Source organism: Dipodomys merriami, unplaced genomic scaffold, assembly GCF_024711535.1.
Source record: "Dipodomys merriami isolate MVZ:Mamm:240054 unplaced genomic scaffold, mDipMer1.0.p SCAF_18, whole genome shotgun sequence".
NCBI lineage: Eukaryota > Metazoa > Chordata > Mammalia > Rodentia > Heteromyidae > Dipodomys > Dipodomys merriami.
The window spans coordinates 13,512,086-13,523,384 of NW_027203159.1; positions in this window are offsets into that span (position 1 = coordinate 13,512,086).

Consider the following 11,299-nt stretch of genomic DNA (forward strand, 5'->3'; position numbering starts at 1 on the left):
CCTCAGCCCCACATAAGCAGGAAAGCCGGATGTGGCAATGTGGCTCAAGTGGTAGAGTACTACCCTTGAGCTGAATATATGAGGGCAAACACCCAGGCCCACAGTTCAGGCCCTACAACAGATTTAAAAAATGTACCACAAAAAGTGGAATTGGTGCTATGGTTCAAGTGGTAGAGCACTCTCCTTTGATGTGGAAAATGCTTGTGATAAAATTCAAATTCATTCATGTTAAAGACTCTGAAGAAAATAGTAGTAGAGAAACAGTCCTTAAAACGATGTAAGCCATATATGAGAGAACAATAGCCAATATTATATTTAATGGGGAAAAAGTACAACAAATTATCCTAAGATTAAGAGCAAGGCAAATATGCCCACTGTAACCACTCCTCTTCAATATAGTCCTGGAACACGTAGCCAGAGCAATAATACAAGAAAAAAAAATTAAAGGGATCTGCATAGAGAAGGAAGAAGTTAAATTATCCTTTTATTCAGATGACATGATGTTAAACCTCAATAATCCTAAAAACTCCACCCCCAAACTAAGTTTATATACTTCTTTGGCAAAGTAGCAGGATACAAAATTAACCCACAAAAATCAGTTGTCTGTACATACACCAACAACAAACAAGAAGAAAAACTCAAGGAAACAACTCCATTCACAATGGTCAATGGAACTAGAAGAGACTTCTGAGAAGAGATAAAAATGGCAAAGAAGTACATGAAGAAATGTGCATCATCCGTGGCTATAAAGGAAATGCAAATAAAAACAACCATGAGATATCACTTTATCCCATTCAGAATGGTTTGCATCCTAAAATCAGTCAAAGACAAATGCTGGAGGGAGCCAATGACAAATGCAGAGAAAGAGGAACTCATTTGCATTGCTGCTGGGAATGGATACTAATACAACCACTTTGGAAAGCAGTTTGGAGGTAACTTAGAAAACTAAATGTAAACATCTCCAATGACCCAGCCATAGAACTCTCAGGCATCTATGCTGAACAACAGGAACCAGGATACAAGGACACATGCCCCTCCGTGTTTATTGCAGCACAATGGTCAAGATATACAAACAAACCAGATGCCCTACTGGATGATCCTACTTAATGAATGGATCCAAAAATTGTGGTACCAATAAACATGGGAATATTACGCAGCCTTTAGAAAGAACAAAATAATGGCATTTGCATGGATATGGATAGAAGTAGACAAATAATTTTGAGCGAGGTAAGCCAAAAGAGACAAATGGCAAACAATCTCCCCGATATGTGGATGTTAAATACAACATGTGTTTGTTGTATTTAACAACAAACTAAACAGGACTTGAGAAACAAAGAACTTCCACTCATCTTGTTGAATCTCTACAAAATGACCCGAAGCTACTGACCACATTTATAGTTTATATGCACACATCTGAGGGAAACTAAGCGGAGGACACAGAATCAGAGATAGACAGAGGAAAACACACCAGAAGAATCCATCAGCTGCATTGGACATTAATGAAAACGAACTAAACAACACAAGTGCAGGGATGGGAAGGAGGGAAGGTGGGAGATAGAGGGAAAAGTTTACACTAAACAAAAGAAATGTACATATCACTTGTTATGGAAAAAAATAGCTGTATTGTCAATGTTGATACAATTCTCCAACTATGGACTATGATAATTTGCTTCACGAAGGTTAGAATGTGCTTGGGAATTTAACTATAATTATCTCACAATTCTATGAAATTTGTGAAATTTAGGTCATTCAATCACAATAGAATTTTTAAAGAAAATTATATGACATGATATGGTGACATCACATGGCCATTGTGATATCACTGTCCCATTGTGTTTTCACAAATGTGGCATTACCTCATAATATTTTAGAAAATTCATGGTCTTTGGGATTTCAATCCCTTTCTGTGAACTTGTATCCTCATGGTAAACTAGTAGCAATAGAACTTGGACATGTTATTGTTATATTGCAAACTTGTACTGAGTTTACAACCCATTGTGGCCTCATCACCATTGTGACAGCACAAACCCATTGTGCTATCACAATCACATTGTGCCATCCCAAACCTGCGATGACCTATTAGCATCTTTGAAAATACACATGGACTTTCTGACATCACAGAAATTTTGTTTACCCATATCCATTTTTTTGTTGTTGTTGCTCATGGGGTTTGATGGGCCTGGGCACTGTCCCTGAGTTCTTCAGCTCAAGGCAAGTGCTCTACCACTTGAGCCATAGCACCAATTCCAATTTTCTGGTGGCTTATTGCAGATAAGAATGTGACGGACTTTGCTGCCCAGTCTGGCTTTGAGCTGTGAACCCCAGATCTAAGCCTACTGAGTAGCTAGGATTACAGGTGTAAACCAATAGTACCCAGCTCCTACCCATATCCTTATTGCGACCAAATGACACTGTAGATAACATAGGCAATTGTAACATAAAATAACCATTTTGACACCATCCAAAGTGTGATATCCCATTGACCTTATGGCACCATCAGCTCACTGTGGTATCACAAATCTGCAATGACATCATTGTATTATGACATCACGTTGTCATTGTGAAGTCATAGACACTTTCTGAATACCTATTCTGAGATTACAGTCTATTTCAAATACGGTAAGTAGGTTGATATTAGAAACCTAATGCAACCTCATAACAATTGTGATATCACATTGCCATTTTGATATCATAAACCCAGTCTGCTATCACAAATCTGTTCCGTCGTCATAACTTTTGTGATATGCTGCCATTATGATATATTAGGCCCTTTGTGAGCTTTAATCTGTTTTTTACCTCATCATATTTCACATATAATATCTGACATAAGAAATACAATATGATCCATGACCACTGTGACATCATCTTGTCAAATACCATAACCATATTTTCATATTGTTACATCAGAAACCTGTTAGGAATCATGTTTTTTTATACTGCATGCCTGCAGAGACAACACAGTCTCTTTGTGAACTCATCTACTCATTATGGATTAATGAACATTGAAATCTAAAATTCCATTGTGATATTGCCAATCCATTGTGATATTGCAAAATTATTGTGACCCCATCAGCAGTATGGCATTAACAACTAAATGTGACATCAAAATATTATTATGACATGATATTGTGACAGCACATTGTGATTATTATATCATTGTCCCATTGTGTTTTCACAAACCTAATGTAACCAGAAATCATTTAAGAGAATTCATGGTTTTGGGAACTTCAAACTACTTCTTTGGACTCATACTCAATGTGAACTAGTAGCACTTCACATTGGATATGTCATTGTGATATTACAAACTTGTGACTTCACTAACCAGTTTTGACCTCATCACAATTGTGACATCACAAAACCATTGATCACATTGTGACATCCCAAACTCATTATGCTCTCATAGCACCTTTGGAAAAACACATGAACTCTGTGACATCACAGTTCTTTTGTGTACCAATATCCTCATTATCAACTAAGGATAGGATGTTTGTGATGTCAGAGTGTTTTAGTGATATTACAATGGCAATATTGGGTCACAAATGCATTGTGATGTCGCAATGGTTGTGAGGACATTTCAAATAGAGTGAAATCACAGAATACATATTCGCAATGTCTCTATGATATCTCAATGACATGACATTGTGATGCCACACTGGTCTTGATGTCACAGAGATTTTGTGATATTGAATGGCATGTTTGATCTCAATTTTCATTAGTTCACAATGAGGATATGGATACACAAAGAACTGTGATGTCAAAAAGGCCATGTGTTTTTTCAAAAGTGTTATGAGGTCATAATAGATTTGGAATGTCACGATTTGATCATGATGTCTCAATGGAAATGTGATAACAGAAGGGATTTTTGATGTCACAGTGGTGATGACATCACAATGAGTTTCTGATGTCACAATGTTTATATAATATCACAATCACATGTCCAATTCAATTACTGCTCATTCATAGTGTTTAAAATTTCACAGAACGAGCTTCAATTCCCATAGGCCATGTTTTTTTCTGAGTTTCTGAAAACACAGTGCCACAGTGAAATCACAATGTGATGTTAATGTATAATGTCATAATAATGTTGTGATGTCACAATTTGTTTGTGATGCCTTAATGGTGATGAAGTCACAATAGGATTGTAATATGTCACAATGGCATGCTGGATCTCAATTATCACTAACTCAGAATGAGTTTTGAGTTCACAATGGGAATGTGATGTCTTCAAAGGCATGTGTTGTCATAAATTTCTGTATTCCTAACAGGTTTGTGATGTTACCATGTGACACAATGGTCATGACATCTTCCAGTCTGATGTCAACATGGTCCTGATGTTCCACTGCATATCTTATATAGTAAGTTGTAGCTGAATAATTATGATGTTGAAAAGAGATTCTGAGATCACACAGGTCCTTAGATATCACAAAAGCAGCAAGTCACAAATGTTATGATGACAGGATAGGTTTGTGTTGTTACAGTGTGGTAGCAATGTGAAGAAATGTAACAATGTGGTTGTAATGTAATAATGATTATGAAGTCATAATGTGTTTCTGATATCATATTTGCAAAAGAATGCAATCCTATAAAAAATTCACAATATGTCTATGATGTCACAATGACAATGCCATATCATAATGCTGATGTCATTGTTATTTTTTGATGGCACAGTGAACTGTGGTATTATAGAAACAATGTGATGTCACACTGCTGCTGATGTACCAAAGGGTTTTTGATGTTACAATGGTTATGAGCACACATGGTTTTCTGATATCAAAACACATGCCACATTTTAAATAGAATGGAATCACAGAATATGCACTCACACTTCATCTATGATGTCACAATTACAATGTTATGCCATATGGCTATGTTGTCATTGAAGATTTGTGATGTCACAATGAGCTGATGTCATCAACAATGTGATATCACACTGGTGAAATTGGCACAAAACTTTGTGATATTCAATGACATATCTGATCTCAATTGTCAGTTCACAATGAGGATATGGGCACACAAAGTGACTGTGATGTGACAATGGCCATGTGATGTTTCAAAGTTGCTCAGAGTATATAGAAGTTTTTGTATGTCACAATGGAAATATGATATCACAATGGATTTGTGATGTCACACTGGTAATGAAGTCATAATGGGTGTGATGTTACACAGAGCTTGCAATAGCACAGCCATGTGTCCAATTTCAATTGCTAGTATTTCACAAAAGGAACTTGACTCCCCAGTCCATGAATTCTCTAAAATGTTATGTGATTATAATAGGTTTATGAAACCATAAGATATCAGTGATATTATAAAGGCAATATAATGTCACAATATCAAATCCTAATAATGTTTTGATGTCAAAGTTACTTGGTGATACCATACTGGTGATGAGATCACAATAAGGTTGTGAAGTGAATAGAGATTGGTGGTGTCACGGTTGCATGCCAGATCTCAAATATCATTTATTCACAATGAGTAGATGAGTTCACAAAGGGAGTGTGATGGCTCCAAAAGCATGTATTGTCACAGATGTGAAGTTCTAACAGGTTTGTGATGTAACATGAGTGCAAATTTTCATAATGTCTGGAAGTGTGATTTCACAGTCGTCTTGATGTCACAGGGCATTTGTGATATCATGTTTCACTAGAAATATATGGATGAAAACAGATTATGAGTTTAGAAGGGACCTAAGATATCAGAAGGCATCATATCATAAAATTTATGACAGGACAGGTTTGGGTTATCTCAGTGGTTAGAAAAAGCACAATAACAATGTGACATCTGATATGAACCCAGATGGCATACTTGAAATATATTGAAATCACAGAATAGGCATTTCACAATGTGTCAATGATGTCACAATAATAATTTGATGTCATAATATTTTGGTGTCATTGCAGATTTGTGATGTCACAATGATCTGATGGTGTCATCATGACAATGTGTTGTCACAGTGGTGACAAATTCACAAAGTGTTTGTGGTATTATAATGTCATGTATGACCTCAATTGTCATTAGTTACAATGAGGATATGGTCTACAAAGGGACTGTGATGTCAGAAAGGCAATGATTTTTACAAATAGGTCTGGGAGGTCACAATGTGATCATGATTTCAAAACGGCAATGTGATGTCACATTATGTTTGTGATGTCACAGGGGTGATGAGGACACAATAGGTTAGTGATGGGACAAGTTTGTATTATCATGACAACGTCCAATTTCTATTGCTACTAATTCACAACGAGAGGTGTTCACAGACAGAGCTTTAAACCCTAAAGGCAAGGAATTTTCTTAAACATTATGAGGTCATACTAGGTTTTTGAAAACACAATAAAAATTGCTCACAATGGTAATGTGATTTCACAATATCTTGTCATAGTAATGTAATGGTGTCACAAATATTTGATGATGACATCATGGGGAGGAATCCCAAATGTTTTATGATGTCCCAATGGGTTGTTGATGTCACAAGGTGACACAATGGTCACAATGTCTGGCAGTGTGATATCACCATGGTCTTCCTATCCCAATATTTTTCTCTTATCACAGGTCATATCTGAAATACTATAAGGTTTAAAATAAATTATGAGCTCACAAAGGGCCTAAAGTATTACAATGAATGCATTTCACAAAATTTATGAGGACAGGAGAGGTTTGTGATGTCACAATAGTTATTGATATCTCAATGGCAATGTGATGTCACTTAGGAATTGTAATGTCAGAGTGAGCTGATGGTATCATAACAGAAATGTGATGTCACACTGGAGATTAGATAACAAATAGTCTGATGTTCCAGTGGCATGTCTGACCTCAGTTGTCCTTAGGATGAAGATTATGTACACAAAGGGACTGTGATACTACATTTGCTTTGAGGTCAGTATGTGTTTCTTAAATCAACCCACGTGCAACATGTGAAATAGAATAAAATCATAGAATAGGCATTCTGTGAAGAAGCTTGGAATTACAAAAGTGAGCATGAGAGTAAAGTAGGAGGATAAAACAGAAGTCTCCAAGCTCCAGACTGAGGTAGAGAGTACTAAACAGGTTCCCTGAAGTTTAGGAAAAAAAAAAAAACGGATCAAATAGCATGGGAAAGCAATTTAAAAGCAGTGGGGTCCCTAGAGCTGCTAGTCATTAAGGTTAAAGGAAGAAGCCAAAACAGTGGTAACAAGTGTGCAAATATGTAGACTAAACTTGTGAAAAATGGATACAGGCTCAAGCTTTCTATCTCTTTGTACCTCGTTATTTGGCACTCTGGGCAAACTGCCATGGACTACTGCCTAAATCGGTGTTTAAAACCTGTGGGGCCTCAGCCTGACAAGGCTATGTAATGGATGAAGAAAGTTGCCAATAGGTAAATACTGGAAAGCTGGAATAGGTGGAAAAGGCTCTTATGCAAGGATACTCACCTGATGAATTTTGGGAAGTGGACTTCACAGAGTTAAAGCATGTAGAGTATAGGTATCAGTTTCTGTTAGTATTAGTGGACACTTTTGCAGGTGGGGCTGAGGCATTCCACAAAAAAACTGAAACCACTCAGGGAACAGCTATAAAATTACTCCATGAAATAAATCCTCGATTTGGTTTACCCTTAGCAATGGCGCAGCTTTCATGGCCCAATTATTCAATTATTAGTTAAGGTACTAGGAATAAATTGGAAGTTACATTGTATTTATAGACCTCAGATTTCATGGCAAATAGAAAGAGTGAATAGGACCTTAAAGGAAACTTTAACTAAATTAATTAGGGACTGGCCATGACTGTCTAAGCCTCCACCCTATTGCTCTCTTTCAAGTAAGATACACACCTTATGTTAAAGGATTCACTACTTTCAAAGTAATTAATTATAGAACACCCTCTTTGGTTCCTAAACTTAATAAACTATATTAACAAAAATGTTTAACCACAATCTTATACAGTCCCTGAAGGATTTACAATATGTTCTTGGAGGTGTCTATCCTTTGTTAGTCGAAGCCCACCAGCCTCCTGAGAAAACCTCCACCAACTCTTTCTTGTATGGATATGGTTTGGATATAAAGGCAACATGCTTCTGAATTGGAAACCAAGTGGGACAGATCTTACTCGGTGGTGCTAACTACACCGTTGGCTATTAATGTTGTAGGAAAACAGCTTTGAGTCCATCACTCTCAGGTGGAAGCAACAGTGGAACAATATCCATGGAAGGCTGCAAGATGGAATGTTCAGACACACTCAGAGGATCTGTTAAAGATAAGAATTGCCAAGTGTTAGTTGGTGTTAACAAGTGTCTTTCTATGGTTTCCTCCTTGTGATATGTTAAATTTGCATTTCAAGCTTATCCAATATAGGGAGAGAAGGGAACGTTTAAGGTTTGGTCAAGAAGGGATAAAGGATTTCATTGGTTATGGAAATCAGTGGTGAATGTAATTACAAGCAGGGCCCCGTGGCCCTGGAGAGCATGGGGCATGCCACTGAAGAGAGCTGGACATGCCGCTGGAGGGATTGAGGTGTCGTGCCCCACATGTGAGCTTTCAAGAAGTAACTGAGCAGTGGGAGGTTTTGACATGATGGTTGAAAACTGTTAAGCAGGAAATCCTTTGGAGTGATGGAGGGGTACGGTCTATATATCGGCTGCATATTCAGAGCAACAGAAGGGGTAAGACAGATGGAACACACCTAGAAGAAAGAAATTGCAGAGAAAGCAGAAGGGGAAAAACTTAGGAAGAGAGGAATTTAAGGGAGAGCAGGAGGGCAAGGATGGCAACTGGCCACTGGGATAAAAAAGGACAATCCTGTGAATAGTGGAGAGGCCTGAAGAGAAGAAGGAAGTGGTGGAAGGGAAAAAGGGAAAGACCTGGAAAGAAGGATAAGGCTGTAGAGAAAGAAACAGGAAGAGAAAAGGACAAAGCCTTGCCTTGGAATTTCATGCATTTTGGGTTAGTGGTTTTCGGACAAATTAACAAAGGTTGAGGCCACCCATGGCAGCTCTGGATATCCAGCCCAGTACAAGTTATTTGCAGGACCCTTTCTAGTGTAAATAAATTTGTTTATTGTCTTAAATATGACTCAATGCATTGTCTTCTGCTACATAATTCATAAGTATACATGTTCCCAGAAGGAACTAGAAGTCCTAAAGGCCATGGATTATCTAAAATGTTATGAGCTCATGATAGGCTTGTGAAAAACCAATGGGACAGTGATATCACAAAGGCAATATGATGCCACAATATCATTTCATAATAATGCTTGGAAGTCATAATTAGTTGGTGATGTCATAATGGTGCTGAGGTCGTAATATTTTTGTAATGTCACAATGGTTTGGTGATATCAGAGTGGTATGCTAGACCTCAATTTTTAACTCCTCATTACTATATGTTTAGAAAAGGATTTTGAGTTATCCAAATTTATGTATTGGCACATATGTGATGAAGTCCTAAAAGTTTTTGATGTCACAATGTGACACAATGGTCATGTCTTGAGTGTGTTATCACAATTATCATAAGGTCACAGTGTATTTCCATAGCAAATGTCATGCCTAAAATATGAGGTCTAAAACAGATATGCTCCTAAAAGTCCTACGATATGACAATGGAAGCATGTCACAAATGTTTTGAGGACAGGAAATGTTTTCAATGTCACAGCAGGTTAATGATATCACAATGGCAATGTGACATCACAACATCATGTTATAATGTTTTGGTGTCACATTAGTTGATAAGGCCATACTGGTGATAAGTTCACAACAGGTGTGTGATGTCACAATACATTGGAGATGTCACAATGGCATGTCATATCTCAATTTTCATTGACTCACAATGTCACCATTGTCACATTTCAATACCTTTTTGACAAAACATTGCTATTTTGATACCATCTATGTACTGTGACATCACAATCCTGTCCTGTCTTCATAACATTTTTATCATGCTGCCATTGTGGTAACTTAGGGCTTTTTAAAACTCATAATCTGTTTTTGACCACATAAGATTTCAGATATGATATATGATATCAGAAATCACAGTGATATCATGAGCACTGTAACATCACACTGCCAGACCTCATGACCATTGTGTTTCATTGTTACATCACAAATGTTTTAAGACTTCATCATATTTGTGAGAACACACGCCTTTGGATATATCACAGTTCCTATTTGAACTCATATACTCACAGTGAATTAATGACATTTGAGGTCTTGCATACCATTGTGCCATCATCAACCCATCTCAAACCTATTACCTCCTTACCAGAACGGCATCACCAATTAATTGTGACACCAAAGCACTATTATGACCTATTATTTTGACATCACATTTCCATTGTGCTATCACAATTCCACTGTTTTTTTCACAAGCCTAGTATGATCTCATAACTTTTAGAAAATTCATGGCCTTTTTTATTTCAAGTTCCATCTATGAATTCCTATCCTCAATATGAACTAGAAGCAAGTGAAATTTTACATGTAATTGTGGTATTACAAACTCATTGTAAAGTCACAAATCATTTGGGACCTCAGCACCACTGTGACATCACTAACCCATTTTGACATCACATTGCCTTTGTAACATCACGACCAATTGTGACATCTGAAACATTAGATGACCACTTAGCACCTATGAAAAACCACATGTCCCTTGTCATGTCACAGTCCCATTGTGTAACCATATCATCATTGTGAACTAAGTACATGAGATCAGACATGCCATTTTACCATCACATATCCTTTGTGACATCATGACTATCTGACATCACATTGTCATTATGACAAACAGCTCATTATTACATCACCAAATTACTATAACTTCATAGCATTATGACATCAAATTGTCTTTGTGATGTCATAGACACTTAGTGAATGCCTGTTCTGTGATTGCATTCTATTTCAAATGTAGCATGTGTGGATATTGGAACCCATTTTTGCCTCATAATCTTTGTAACATCACATACACTTCATGACAGCCTCACCATTGTGACATCATATAATCATAATGACATCATAATCTCATTGTGACATCAACGAACTACATCATAACATTATGACATCAAATTTTCACAGTGACATCATAGTCACATTATAACTGTCTATTCCATGATTTCATTCTATTTAAAACCTGGCATGTTGTGAATATCAGAACCTAAAGACATTTCATAACCATTGAAATATCACATTGCTATTTTGATATCACTAAAACGTGAATCACAAACTTGTCCTGTCCACATAACTTTAGTGACATGCTGCCATTGTGATATCTTAGGCCACTTAGGGCTCATACTCTGGATATGTGATTGTGATATTACAATCTTGTTTGACAAAACACAAAGT